Below are 15,371 nucleotides of genomic sequence, written 5' to 3' on the forward strand. Positions count from 1 at the left end.
ATGCATTAATTTGAAATCGAATTGATGTGGTAAATCTGGAACTCCACAACATAATCACGACATGTAATAAATGACGAAAATAAAATTGGTGAAACGTTGTATTCTGGTATATAGTTGATTAACTAATTTTTAAATTTAACAAAAGTTAATAAATAGACTAAATTATAATTAAGAATTAGTATAAATAATAAAAATATACATGGAGCTATATTATTTATTTTCATAAATATTACTTTGCCACCTTTAAATTAAATTAAAATTTGCTCGGATTAACATATATAATTTTTGAAAAGACAACAGTGGTAGATGAAGGGGGTGTAAATATGACCCTGATTTATAACCTAATAACTAATTTTTATTAATATATTAATTAAATAATTTGATATTTCAAAGGGATGTAATTTTATGCACAGATTCAACAATAAAAAAAGTTAATAGAGAATATATAAGATCTTTTTCATTCACATAAATATTACTTTGACAACTTCATATTTTGGTAATTACATAAACTACTGAGGACATTTCTATTATTGAAAATTAAATTAAAATTTGATAATTTTAATAGGGGTCTTTTTTTTTTTATTTTAAATGTTGCCAAGTGTAATTTTTTTAATTTTTGAGGGTATTTTAAAATCCAAAAATGCCCTATTGAACTTGCATTTAATTTTTCAATAATAAAAATACCCTAAAGAGTGTTTTTACAATTACCAAAAAATAAAAGAAATATCAAAATAGTATTTAAGCGAATGAATAATATGGCTTCATATATTTTTTTTATTGTTTATACTAATTTTTATTTTATTTAAATAATTTTATTTTTTTAATAAAATCTCTATGTAAAATTGTATCTCTTAATAATTGAAGTGTTAAATTATTAACAAAAATTAGTTACTAGGCTAAAAATTAAAACATGTATAATTTATTCTAAATTCTTAAAATTAAAAGATTCATTCACTATTTTTAATTTAATAAATTATATATGTTTATATACAAAAATATAAATACGTACTAGAGATAATTATATTTATATCCCTCATTTATTGTCCTTTTATACAAACCACCCCTACCTTTTCATTCAAAAATTAAAAACTATCCCTGCTAGTGGGCATGATTGTAGGATTGACAAAAAAGGAATATTTTTTTAAAAAAATAATTTAATAATTTAAAATATTTGTTTAATATATAAATTACTAATTCTAATGTGATTTCAATAAACTGCATAAATTATTTTGAAATATAATTTATTAATTTTAATAAAATTTAATTATAAATAAATAAATAATCTTTTAATTTTAATAATTTTAAATAATTTATACAGGAATATTTTTTATTTTTGTTATTTTGTAAAAAAGCAGGAACGTAAATATAATTATTCCATATACTTAGAATTATGTACATGAGAGAGGGCAAACGTTGGGCAAGAACTGAGGGTGGGCATGGCGATAGGGTTCGAGAAAAATTAATTATAGAGTAAATCCTTTATTACAATATTACTCTATTTTTCATATAAAACAAGTTGCTTTTTTTTCTTTTTATTTCAAGGGCTGTTAGGAGTAATTTCTATAATCTTTTAAAAGATAAGTGTGGCTTGTGTAAAAGAAAATAGTGAGAGATTGTAAATATAATTTTATTTTTATTAATATATTAAGAGATGTAATTTTTTTATATAGAAATTCAATAAAAGAAATTATTAAAATAATTAAGATTGAATTAAAAATTAAATGAATAATAAAAAATATATAAAATCATATTATTCAATTCTGATAAATATTACTTGCTCTTTTAATTTTTGGTAATTACAGAAAAACTCTTGAGGGCATTTATCATTAAAAAATTAAATTAAAGTTTAATCGAGTCAGTAAAGATATTTTTGGGTCTTAAATACTGTTAGGGGTGATTTTTGTAATTTTTAAAAAAATAATGATAGTTTGTGTAAAAGGACAATAAATGAAAGGTTGTGAATAAATAATAATATATGGTGTCATAATATTCATTCTCATAAATAACTTGAACACACCCTTTATCTTTTGATAATTATATAAAAACTTTTGAGGGCATTTTTGTTATTATGATTAATAATAATTTTAAAAATTTATTAATAAAAAATATGATAAAATTACAAATATTACGATAATGCAAATATATAAAAATAACTGTCCATCCACAATTGCGCCCAAGTTTCTTATTTCCGTACACATCATATGCATTAATTTGTAACCGATTTTATGCTTTTATAAAACTGAACTCCACATAATCACGACATGAAATAAATGAGGAAAATAAAATTGGTACACTATGATTAATTGATTTAACAAAAAGTTAACAAAATAATTTAAATCTAAATTAAAAATTATTTTGCCACACTCTCTCTATCTTTTGATATATAGAAACTTTTGAGGACATTTTTGTTATTGAAAAATTAAATTAAAATTTGACAGGATTAACAAAGATAATTTTTTTAGTTAAAAGCTATTAGGAATGGTTTCTGTGTAATTTGAAAGGCGATAGTGATTTGTATAAAAAGCCAATAGATGAAAATGTAATTGATCATAATTTATAAATAGTTTTTATTAATATTTTAATCAAATAATTTGACATTTCATACGACATCCCACAATTGCGCCGAGGTTTTTTATTTACTCAACCACATTCTGTGTTGGCCTATTTGTTCGTTACTATCATATGCATTAATTTGAAACCGAATTGATGTGGTAAAACTGAACTGCACAACATAATCACAACATGCAGTGAATGAGGGAAATAAAATTGGTGAAACGTTATATCCTGCTATATAGTTGATTAACTAATTTTTAAATTTAATAAAAGTTAATAAATAATCTAAATTATAATTAAAAATTAGTATAAATAATAAAAATATACATGGAGTCATATTATTTATTCCGATAAATATTACTTTGCCACATTTAAATTAAATTAAAATTTGCTCAGACTAACATAGATAATGTTTTTATTTAAAGGTTGTTAGAGATGATTTCTTTAATTTTTGAAAAGACAACAGTGGTAGATGAAGAGGTGTAAATATGACCCTAATTTATAACCTAATAACTAATGTTTTAATATATTAATTAAATAATTTGATATTTCAAAGGAATGTAATTTTATACAGAGCTTCAACAATAAAATAGTTAATAGAGAATATATAAGGTCTTTTTTATTCACATAAATATTACTTTGACTTCATATTTTGGTAATTACATAAACTACTGGGAACATTTCTATTATAAAAATTAAATTAAAATTTGATAAGGTTAACAGGGGTCTTTTTTTTATTTTAAATGTTGCCAGGGGTGATTAAAATCCAAAAATGCCACAGTCTACCTTATACTTTTAATAATAAAAATGCCCTCAAGAGCGTTTTTATAATTACCAAAAAATAAAAGAAATGTCAAAGTAATATTCAACCGAATGAATATTTATACCAATTTTTATTTTATTTAAATAATTTTATTTTATTTTTATCAAATATCTATGTAAAATTGTATCTCTTAATAATTGAAATGTTAAATTATTAATACAGATTAGTTCCTAGGCTAAATATTCATTCACTATTTTTATTTTAATAAATTATATATGTTTATATTACAAAAATATAAATATGTACATAATTGAATATATACTAAAGATAATTATATTTATACCCCTCACTTTTTGTCCTTTTATACAAACCACCCCTATCTTTCCATCCAAAACTTAAAAACTACCCCTGCTGAGGGTGGGCATGGTGGTAGGATTGAAAAAAAGGCATAATTTTTTTTAAAAAAATAATTTAATAATTTAAAAATATTTGTTTAATATATAAATTACTAATTCTGATGTGATTTATATAAACTGCATAAATTATTTTGAATTATCATTTATTAGTTTTAATAAAATTTAATTATAAAAAAAAAACTAAAGATAAATGCCCTAATAAGTATTTCTATAATTACCAAAAAGCAGGTCAAAGTAATATTTATGCGAATGAATAATATACATTCATAACTTTTAATTTAATTTAAATAATTTTATTTATTTTATTAATTAAATCTCTCTATATATATATATTTGAGGGTGAGCATGGTAGTAGAATTGAAAGATAATTTAAAAATTAAACATATAAATACAAATGCAAATATCAAATTTTTATCTAGTGATATATTTCACATCTGATACAAACCCAAAATTTATATATATATAAAAGACATAATTTGATAATAATTTCACAATGAACAATAATTTTTATTTTTCAAAAACACAACACTAAACATACCTGAAAAAAATCGCATAGACATAAAATTCTCTAAACATAGAACATATAATAAGAAATTCTCTAATGAAGTATATTTCTCACAATATCATAGACATAAAATAACAAGAAATATAATTAAAATGACCGAAATTAGTGAAGACAATATTACAATAAATAACTAAATCTTACATATAATTAGACACAAAAATTCAGACTATTTATAAATAAAAAGATGAAAGAATAAAAGAAGACATACAATGTGCAATTAGAACTCATCCAAAACAATCAATCAAACTCTCACATATTAGATAAAGATAGTCTCTTTCAACTCCATCATATAAATATCCAATTGGCGAAATTTCTAACTACATCCTTTCCAATTTATTTACATAAGTTATTTTTAGTTTATATATTTGATCAAATATATATGAAATTAATATATTTACTAATTATGTTAAAACATATTCTAATATAATTAACAAAATCTTTGAACACAAAGTAAGTGAAAAGGATGTGAAAAATGCTTTTTGAAAACAAAATTAATCTCTATCAATATTCTATGTAAACAGTTGGTCATACGAAACGAATCAACAAGTTATAGTTTCTCTCGACTACCTATTATATAATTTAAGAAGTTAACTTTAACTGCACCATAGTGTTTTGGATGAAAAAAGAAGTTGATACCCGACTCCTGATTGACAAAAATAAGAGTAAAGTAAGATTTGATACCATACCTAAAGGCTTCTCTTGATCCCATTAGTGAAATAATTATTAGGAACAAAAATAAAGAGGCAGAAGACAAAATGAAATATTAATTATAAGACATGCTATCTTTGAACTTGAGATAGAATCCACCAAGCACAATAACACAAGAGCTGAATCTTGCTCCTATAACTTCCCCACACTCCCAGCTTACTGGAAATTGGAGTCACCGTTCCAGTTGCTTCGTTACCGTTTTGTCACATTTGATGTATTCATAAGCAAATATAATCACATCTAGTTATTGATTGTATACATGAAAAATATATTTATCCACTTACTCACCTACTCCAGGATCCAGAATCATCAAAAAGCATAAAGGAGCCATTAAAAAAAATAAAAAGATTACCTCCATTCTGCTGCTACTCTATCCAGCACTGAGCGATAGACAATATTTTGATCAATTAAAATTAAGAAATATATATCTATATTATACATAACAATGAAAATTTAAAAAGTTCAATAGAAAAATAAATCATTTAATAATCCAAAATTCCTTGAAACTACATAGACAAAAGTGTGAAAAGACATATAACCTTAAGGACAAAATTACCTAAATATAATTTTTGTATATCTAACTGAAAAGAAAACTATTTACTACTTTCACTTTTTTACTCAATTAAAACATAATAAAAGGGGAATAATACTGTATATTCTGAAAAAAAATCATATTAGTCTACATATTACAACGTTTGTCTATAAAGTTGTGCATGAACCACAAACGTAAATATTAAGGCTAAAACTTTAATAAATAACAAAACCTATTAAAGAAGAATACCTATAATATTGCCAATAAAAAAATATCACTCTTCTTGTATCACAAGTACCTCTCAAAAACACAAAACAAAATTTAAAACAAGTAATGATGTATAATATATAATGTAACCAATGGATAAACAAATGCTAAGAAACAATCAGAAATAAATGAATAATTCAATTTTTTATTAATCCAATTCTCTTTCTTTCTTAAGGTTGGAGTAGGAATGAAACAAAGTTATAACAAGATGTTCTCACCATGTAAAGTGAATCCCTGTTGACCGGCATTGAAAGGTTTTGTTACATCCTTATTATGCATAAAGGTTAGATCCATGACAAGCCCAAACATCTTTTATTTAAGCGCAACGCACAACATCCAATTTCCTTGTTAAGATTTGTCGATGCCCTTCACTCTAGAAATTTCACGATCATTGAGCCACGAAAAATATTAGAATTAAAGCTACATAACTAATTAAAATATAACATATTAGAAATTACTTAATGCTGAAACCAATAGGCAGATAACTGTCCAAAAGCACCGCATAAAAGTAATTATGTATTGGTTTCAGCATAATTATGTAAATTGGCATAATTACTTTTATGACCAAATTTGGAGTTGAAAGGATGTAGTTAAAAACACGTCAATGACCAAATTTGGAAAATCAAAAATAGAAAATTAACCAGATTACTGTCAATCACCAAATATAAGAAAATTTTTTCTTAGTTTCAAGTAAATATTAAATGCTTTCTCCTTCAATATCAAGGCAACATTAGCGGAGGCAATCAAAGTGAGCCAGATCAGAGAACAATTCAGGTTAATATAACCACACAAACAACTAATGGGGCCAAAATCTTTTTCTGACATCATAAATTACACTGAAACTTTGAAAGGGCATCAACAGACAGTAATCATAAGATATTGGCACTGAAATTGAATGCTAATGTTGTTCTTAAGCATACTTCTGTAGGAACATAATGCATTATTGATCTCCCCTTGTTAATCATGGCATGTCACCCCTAGTGATTGGGTGTGGCTTGCAAAACATTCAAACAGAACTACTCCAATCATCCAATAGAAACTGACAGCACTACCACTTACTTCGGAAGCATCCAAAACCATCAAAAGCATTTCCTCGCTACCACACCCCTTCCTTTTATAATTCCAGGAAGATCAAGGAGTTGTATTTTAGCATCATTGTAGTGAACAATGCCCAGAATTCAAGTCAGTGTGGTGAACTCATATGATGGGGCTTCTAAATGAGTTCCCGTCAACATAGTCAAAAGTGCTGATTTTCCAACACTGGGAAGTATAGTCGCAGACATATCTTCATAACACCAATAAGAATACCACAAAACAAGAATGATTTACATGTCACCTTAAACAGAACAATCCTTAATCCAAAAAACTGACCAAGAAAGACATGGTAGCTAAAGAAATGGGACAAGTACAAAATGAGAAAACAACCACCATCAACCAAAAGCCAATTAGTTAACTATCGGTCCGAAACAGTCTCTGTTAGCAAATCATGTGAACAAGATAATATTCAATTGTTCTTTATGATTCTAATTTTCTATCTTTTTCCAACACATAATTCTTAATAATACGGCAAACCTGGGGAAACCTATCAGTGGAACACGTCCATGGCCAAAATTGGTAACTTCAAAACCCTACCAGGTCCACTAGAACCCTAATTCATCGTGGGAGAATTATGAGAATACAAAAGCACTTAAAGGATTGAATTATTATAATTGAAACAATTCACGTGCCGAAGTGCAGAAAAATACCATGCATGCCACAAGGCAAGCTACCTTTTGTCTTTATGCTGGAAACAGAGACTACAAAGTTCTCCAAAACTTCACACATGCCACGACCAGTATGAGTTACAAAAGCCTATTCTTGAAGAAGCCCATTCAGACTGCCATTCCCGTGAAGTCTCTAGATTGTCAATTGAAAGATTTTAGCATATGGCCTCCAAAAAATAGCATAAACATTTTTAACATATCATCCAAGCACATCAATCCCAGTTCTGGTGATAAAGAAGACCATAACGGTTTCAATATTTTAATATAATTCTACACAGTTCCTCTTTGTGCAGCGAATTTAAGAAATTAAGATTAACTCCACCTTACTGCTTTTGCATGAATAAAATGCTATTACATGACAACGCTAGATTGACAAAACAAGAGTAAAGTAGTATTTGATACGTGATGGCTTCTCTTGACCCCTTCAGAGAAACAATTATTAGGAAGAGACAAAAGACAACAGACAACAGACAACATTAAGTATAATTATAATTGACATGCTATTTCTGAACTTTAGACAAAAAACCACCCAACAAAATAACACAAGAGCTGACTCTGAATCCTATAACCTCCAACTGTGATGTGTAAAAAACTATCACCTACATTACACTCCCATCTTCCAGGAACTTGGGGTATCTTAACTAACCTACACAACAAAATCCTTTCCAATAACTCAAAATAAGCATGAATAGAAGGTTAAAATATATTTCATTAGATTCCCGAACACCGAAGCCATGCTTGCCCTCAAACATTTCTCAATCCAAATACACGAATTATCCAAGTAGCAATTGTCAAATTTCCTTTCATGTCAGTCAAGTATATCCCCTACACTAATAAGACTTAATAGTTTAAGAAGAGATAGCAATACTGAGAACAATCACTTGTAGCACAAACATTCAACACACAAGTATCCCATTGACTTTATCAAAATCAAATGAAACAAGTCTCAACACTCTCACATTGGTGTCACTCTAATCACTCATAAAGTGTTTAAGAATTCGCGTATCACTCTAATCACTCATAAAGTGTTTAAGAATTTGGGTTCCACTCAAATCAATACATAGTATGTCATTACCATAGGCTTGCTTGTGAATCAAATCTCCACCACCAACGAAATGCAAATTAATGCATGAATCAAAGGGTCTTTCCATGGGTTGTAATGGGGATAAGGACAAGGTGTGGTAAAAAATAGGTCGAATTGTGGCTGATGAATTCAAAGGAGCGATGCCAACCTAGTTGCTTATCCTTCAAAGCTCATTCTCCTTCAACTCGATTCAAGCGCTTTGAACAATCAAACTCGTCAAATTGTTTTGTTTTCCATTTCTGAATCTCTTTCTTTTTCAGAATTTTTTCTTTTTGTCTTCTTTTTTTTCTTTTTTGTTTCATCAGTTTTCTACTTTTTTTCCTTCTTTTTCTTCTTCTTTTTTTTTTTTCATTTCCTCTTCGCTCCTCTTTTATTTATTTTCCTTGGGGCTAGCAATGCATCCCCAGTATACAACTTGAATCATTTAATTCACTCATTTCCATGTCGATTCACAAGCAACCAAGCCAACATCATCCCCTCGAATAGGTTCAAAAATCACTTCAGGAAATAACCAAGAAGGGGATAATTCAGCTTATAATGTGGTTTAATCAAGAAAAGAAAAGCCAAGGCTCAAATGATGTTTCTATGGCTGAATTCAAGGTAGGTTATTTTCAGGTCAATGGGTTACTCCTAAGTGCCCTTATCACTTTCATACACCAATCTTAGAAGATTGTGGTCTCAAAATGTATTACACAAGCAAGTTCTAGAATGAACATACTAAGTTTGATGCCCTCAATCAAAAGAAATGTAGAAGCACTGTTTAAATGGTAGTGCTTTGGTTCAAAAGCTCACACAAAGGGCTTTTGTGTTGATTCTTGAACATCGTTCATTTGATGCAGTCAATGGAACACACTTCACACATTTTTTTTTTAATATGCCACTAGTGCTAGTTTCTCCTACTTATCTCAACTTATACCAAAAGATTCTATTAATGTAAGGGATATCACAAGACAACAATCTGAAAATTCAACATCTACTGCAGCATAATTCACATATTTTTCTCAAGACATACTAACTTCCTTCACAAGTTTCGGGGTTCAATTAAAATTGTCAACCCCAATTAAACATTTTCAATCCCCACACATCCATATTCCAACACATTAATTCAAATTTTCAACAACACAACCAATTTTGCAAGAATTGTTGTATAATGCTATCCAACCACATCCCAAAAAATCAATCACAACTTCACAAGCAGAAAGCACAACATACCTTCCCCACACCCAGCACATATATTGTCCTCAGTGTATGCATGCAGACCCACAGAAATAAGGAAATGATTAATAAAAAGAAAGAAAACATGTTCCTAAAATGTGGGATGGTGTCGAGGTCTACTCGACAGACGGTAGCAGAAGCAACAACTGGGGGGGGCGGTGGCAGAAGCCTTCCATTTGGGCTCGTTGTCCTTAGTCGAACCATGACAAGGAGCTGGGCTATGGGTGAATCGCAACTGTGTATATGTGAAAATATATTATCCACCAACTCCCGAAAGCAAAAAGAAATTAATGTCATGCCTCATAAACATGTTGAAGGCGCATATATTCACCTACTTGTATAGATGTTTAATAATGTAAGCAAAAGCAACAAAATAGAAAATGAAAACAAGATATCTGTGTAGAGAGAAGAACATTGTAGTTAAGGGCGCGCGCCATGGCCAAAGGCGCAAGCCTCTCGCCATTCTTGGCCTGTGGCGCTGGCCTTCGTCCACGCGTTGCCATGGTGACGGCTGGGCACCATTCGGGCTATTGCCGAGGCGCTCGCAGTGCTCCTTTGTGAGCCTAGGCCTTTTTAGGTCTGGGCCATCAAAATTTTATAAAAGAAATTAAAAAAATAAGGAACAACAGGCACTGTTTCTTATTCCCTGTGCCGCCACCAATTACGTTTTCTTTCTTTTTTCTTGTGTTGCTGCTACTTTCTCATGATGCTTTCAGTTCTTCTTTTTGGCTTCTCGTTCTCTTTTCAATTTTGTTATTTCTTTCTTTTCTTTTCTTCATAGAGTTACTCTGTTTTTCCTTTTCTTGTCTTTGATTCTGATACTATGTAATGTAACTATGTACTCTATGTTCTTTAATTAAGTATTAATGTAAATTGAAGTCATCACTTTTCATATATTTATTATTTGTTTATTGATCAAAGTATGCTATGGTTCACTAATTAAACTATATGCTTTACTTTAGTATAGTATATAGAGTTACTACATATTCCTTAAATTTTAATTTCTGAAATTGCTTCTCTAGTTTTTTAAAGGAAAAAAATATAAGTATTATTTATTTATTTTAATTTCTTATACATTGTTCTAGTCGAAATGGCGCATGGTGCACGGTGCAGCTCCAGGAGCCCTTGGCGCCACTGTGCACCATGCCCGCCATAAACTACTATGGAGAAGAAGAAACGTGCTGGCCGTAATAATAAAATACATAAAGGAGCCATCAAAAAATTAAAAGGATTACATCCATTCTGATACTAGATCCAGCATTAAGTAATGAATAGTATTTTGATCAATTAAAATCAAGTTCTCTATATCTATATTATGTATAAAAACTGTGAATGATGACTTAATATCTTCATAATAATAAATAAATTTTTTTTGAAAAACAAAGCTTTAATAGAATAATGAACTATTTAATAATCCTAAACTCCTTTAATAGATAGAAGTGTGAAACAACATTTATACCCTCAAGGACTCCAATAATAAATCATAATAAGGCTTCAACAATACATATAGTACCTCATTTGATTGCCTAATGTAAAATTTCAATTTGAATCGAATAATATTAATCATTAATTTTTATTAATATAGATAAGCATATACTATTCTCTAAAAGTAAAATGAGAATCATCATGATTTTTTTTTAAAAATATGATAATGGAATTAAACTTGATTTAACCAAGATAATTTAGGTTGTGAACTGCATTTTTACCCCACATTATGAACCTAAAACATAGTGAAAGGATTAACTTAAAATAAGGTGATAGAATTTAAATTTAATTTTAAATCTTATCCATTATTAAAAAAAAATACATAGAAGAATTTGTAACCATACAATGCAAGCTTATTTACATCAAAATAGACATAACATATTGCATACTTGTGGTTCATACACAACTTTAGAGTGAAACATTAACATTCTTGTGTAAAACACATCTAGAAGCAGTTGACAACACATACTGAGCCAGTTTGAAGAATAATAGCAACTATATGTAAATAATGTTCCTGCATCACTAATACAGTTACATGTAAACCAAGGTAACACGGTCCAGTCAAAGGTTAAGGTCCTGAACTAAAGAACGAAGATGACTCTCAGTTTGTCTCTTTTTCTAGTGTGTTTTTGCTTATTTGTAAGTAGAGAATGCTGTGTTCCGTGGAAGAAAATTAGGAGTATGTATCAGAAATGAGTATTCCAGTTATAGCTAATACAAAACTTATCCCAATTCTTTTTCTTATCTTTTTTTGTAATAGAATAACATATTGCATACTTGTGGTTTACACAACTTTAGAGCCAAAATTATCATAGTCGTGTAAAATTCATCTAGAAGCAGCCGACACCACAGATACCGTGCCAGTATGAAGCATAATAGCAAACTATATATAAATAATGTTCCTGCATCAGTAATATAGTTACATGTAAACTAAGGTAACACCGTCCAGTCCAATCTTAAGGTCCTGGACTAAAGAATGAAGACGACTCTCAGTCTGTTCTCTTTTTCTAGTGTGTTTTTGCATTATTTGTAAGTAGAGAATGTTGTGCTCTGTGAAAGAAAAATAGGAGTATAGTTTATGTTTCAGCACTGACTGTTCTAGTTATAGACAAATAAAAAATAATCCAATTCTTCTTTAGGCTGGATGCCAAAGATATGAATAATGCATTAAAAAATATATTGATGTAAGTAGCTACACTCTAACCAGAAAAAGGTACCCAGAAATTTTAATTAGTTCCTTTAGTAGCCAAGAGTTGAGGAAAACAAGGAACAAAGAGTTAGGGAAAACAAAATATATGTCCAGAAGTACTTCAATTAAGTCAAACTCCATATTGCTAATTCACCTTTGGGAAGACACTGTAGAACCACTAGAGGATGATTTATACCTTTTTTGTTTTTCTTGAGCCTGCGACCAAACACCATCTACATGCTTGTACAGCTGCTCAATAGTCTGCTTTTGTTCTGCATTTCACCATTTCACCATCTCAGAGCTCACATTGGAAGTGTCTGCCAACTTGACATACAACATTATTTCTCAGTCTCTAAATAGTTAAACATGTGCCCCACAACAACACAAGAATTATATATTGTTGTAACTTGTAACATTACCTACCTTTCAGATCCTCATTCACCCCTTTCAAGTCCTCTGCTTTCTCCTTAATCTCCCTCATGGATTGTTGAAATTCCAAGTTCCTACAGCCAAATGATCAGGATATTAATATGAGCTATTAAAGGAAAACAAAAAAGGCATGCTAATGAGCTGAAAACATCGAAAGCTTATCACGTAAGAAAGTTGAACATAAGAAACCCAAATCAGAGAAAGGAACTACTTCAACAGTTAGAACAAAATATTAAAATAATATCAAATTTTTAGCTATGGTTAACCACACTGAAATGTTAATCCTAAGTCATATTAATTGCCAGATCATCAAAACTTTCCCTGAGTTCTGGAAAAAAGCCTCAACATAATTGACAAAAGAGAGCGCTATTCACAGGTTAACCATTGTAATGTCCAACCAATCCCAGCATTATGTAAAACCCAGTATATCAATGCTAACTATTAGATCTTGAAAGGAGTGGAGGAAATATCTCGTCAACTAATGAGGACTTAAAAGAACTGACCAGAAGAATGCTCTTCACACCTCAACAAGGGCGATAACTTGTCATAGCTTATGATTATTTATTTATTTTAAATGAATCATCGTATAAGACAACCAAGATTAAGCATTACATGCAGAAACTAATTCAAGTATGAACAAAAAACAACAGCAGAAATCGAGACTTCAATGTAAAATAGAATACCTGTCAGCTTCACCTTTAATCTTCTTGAAGAACTCATTGAACACACTGAATTCACATCTAAAGAAAACTCCATTGGGCAGAAGCATTTGCAGCCTGGGCAATCTACTGGAGATCTACAGAGAAACACTCAACATGTGAAAATTATTCTAGAAAGGGAAAGGAAAAGAGAAAGCAGAAGAAACACACACACATGTTGAGATCCTAATAATTTGTGACTGCTAAGAAGAAGGTGTTTGGAGGGAAATAAATCTCTGGCAGGTTTTCTGTTGGCCCACATCACAAATCACAACCTAGAGAGATTATAAAATATTTCTTGGAATTTATATATGAAAAGGAGTCACAATTTAGGTGTATCCATAGATTTAATGTGTCTGGACATATAAGATGTAAATCAATCTTAGAGGTGATACATTCAGGATCACACATAAAAGGGTTTTTAATTCGTTTCTTCCAGCAACATGGATCTCATACGAATTCAAACTCACTTCATCAGTAGAAAACATGTGAGTGTGAGTAGGGGGTTTTACCAGTGGGGTTTCCCTTTCTTGGATTTGTCTGCATTGAGCCCACCTACTACCTCCGTTGTACCTCAGTCGCTGTTTTTTCCCCAAGGGTGCTGCCTTGCGTAGGGGCAGAATCAGAGGCGGTGAATCTTGAACGCACTTCACCGTCTCTCCTTCATCGAGGCTGCAGAAACCCTTCAGATTTAGTAGATTAGTGAAAGAAGATAACCCTTCACTCCCTTTCTGCTGATCTTTCCCCCCTTATTCTTTCCTCTGTTTTTTTGGGTGAGAATCGGAACATGAATAGAGAAAACAGAAAGGGGTGAGGCTTAAAACGTGGGATTGAGGATGGACGGTGGTTTTGGGTAAAATGGCCGGAAAGAGGACGGCGATTTTTAGGGTTTTTACCTGTGGATTTTTTCTTTTTTGAATATCTTTAGTACAATTTCTTCCCAAGATTCTAAGAAATCATCGAAAAATCGCAAAAAAAGGAAGAAGAAGAAGAAGAAAAGGAATTCGCATTGAGAAATATGACAGAGAGACAGAGAGAGACTTTGAGAAATATGGCAGAGAGAAATGGTTTGTGCTTCTTGGGTACGAAGATGATGATGACGACCTTGGCTGCAGTATCACTTGTATTCCCAAAGTTGCCATTAGTCCCCCCACCCCCCACCCCTACCCTTTTTTTATTAATTTCTTTTTCTAAAATACACAAATTCTGTATATTAATTTCATCAAATGTCTTAAAACTATGCCAATTTGTAAATTTAGGGTTTATCCAAAATTTATTGTTATTTATTATAAATAGTTTGTGTTCATAATCAGTCTGCTAATTTGAATAATATTTTAATTTATTGACAAATAGAACTATAAAAAATAACTAATATATATTTGGCACACTCAAATGTGTGTGCACTATTAATTTAAATTTTAAAAATTAATTATTATTTTAAAAGTATATTAATTAGATAAATAAAAAATATAATAAGAAAATTTTGGAAAAAAAGAGAGAGAAAGAATAAAAAGTGACGTGGAAGTTGACAAGAGAGAGATGATAGAAATAAATATCTAACATGATAGAAATACATTTGTAGAACTATTTTAGTATTGGTATTAGGAACGGTCATTTATTTATATTTGTAATATTTTCTTTACAATTACTAAAATCATTCCTAATTTTAATTTTATAATTTATTTATGATTTTATAATTTTTTA

General features: G+C 29.7%; 1 long non-coding RNA gene across 4 annotated transcripts; it reads right to left on the reverse strand.

The window, feature by feature from the left end:
* On the reverse strand, positions 6,500 to 14,756 carry LOC105160041. Of its 4 annotated transcripts, none has more exons than XR_847666.2 (5): positions 14,180 to 14,756; positions 13,653 to 13,765; positions 12,964 to 13,043; positions 12,737 to 12,864; positions 6,500 to 7,700 (listed from the first exon to the last, which is right to left on the reverse strand). It is a non-coding gene; the product is annotated as an uncharacterized LOC105160041 (long non-coding RNA). The 4 variants fall into 4 exon arrangements; XR_847668.2 differs by lacking the exon at positions 6,500 to 7,700 and adding an exon at positions 8,813 to 10,101; XR_847667.2 differs by lacking the exon at positions 6,500 to 7,700 and adding an exon at positions 11,799 to 12,401.

This window comes from Sesamum indicum, linkage group LG4 (assembly GCF_000512975.1).
Source record: "Sesamum indicum cultivar Zhongzhi No. 13 linkage group LG4, S_indicum_v1.0, whole genome shotgun sequence".
Taxonomy (NCBI): Eukaryota; Viridiplantae; Streptophyta; class Magnoliopsida; order Lamiales; family Pedaliaceae; genus Sesamum; species Sesamum indicum.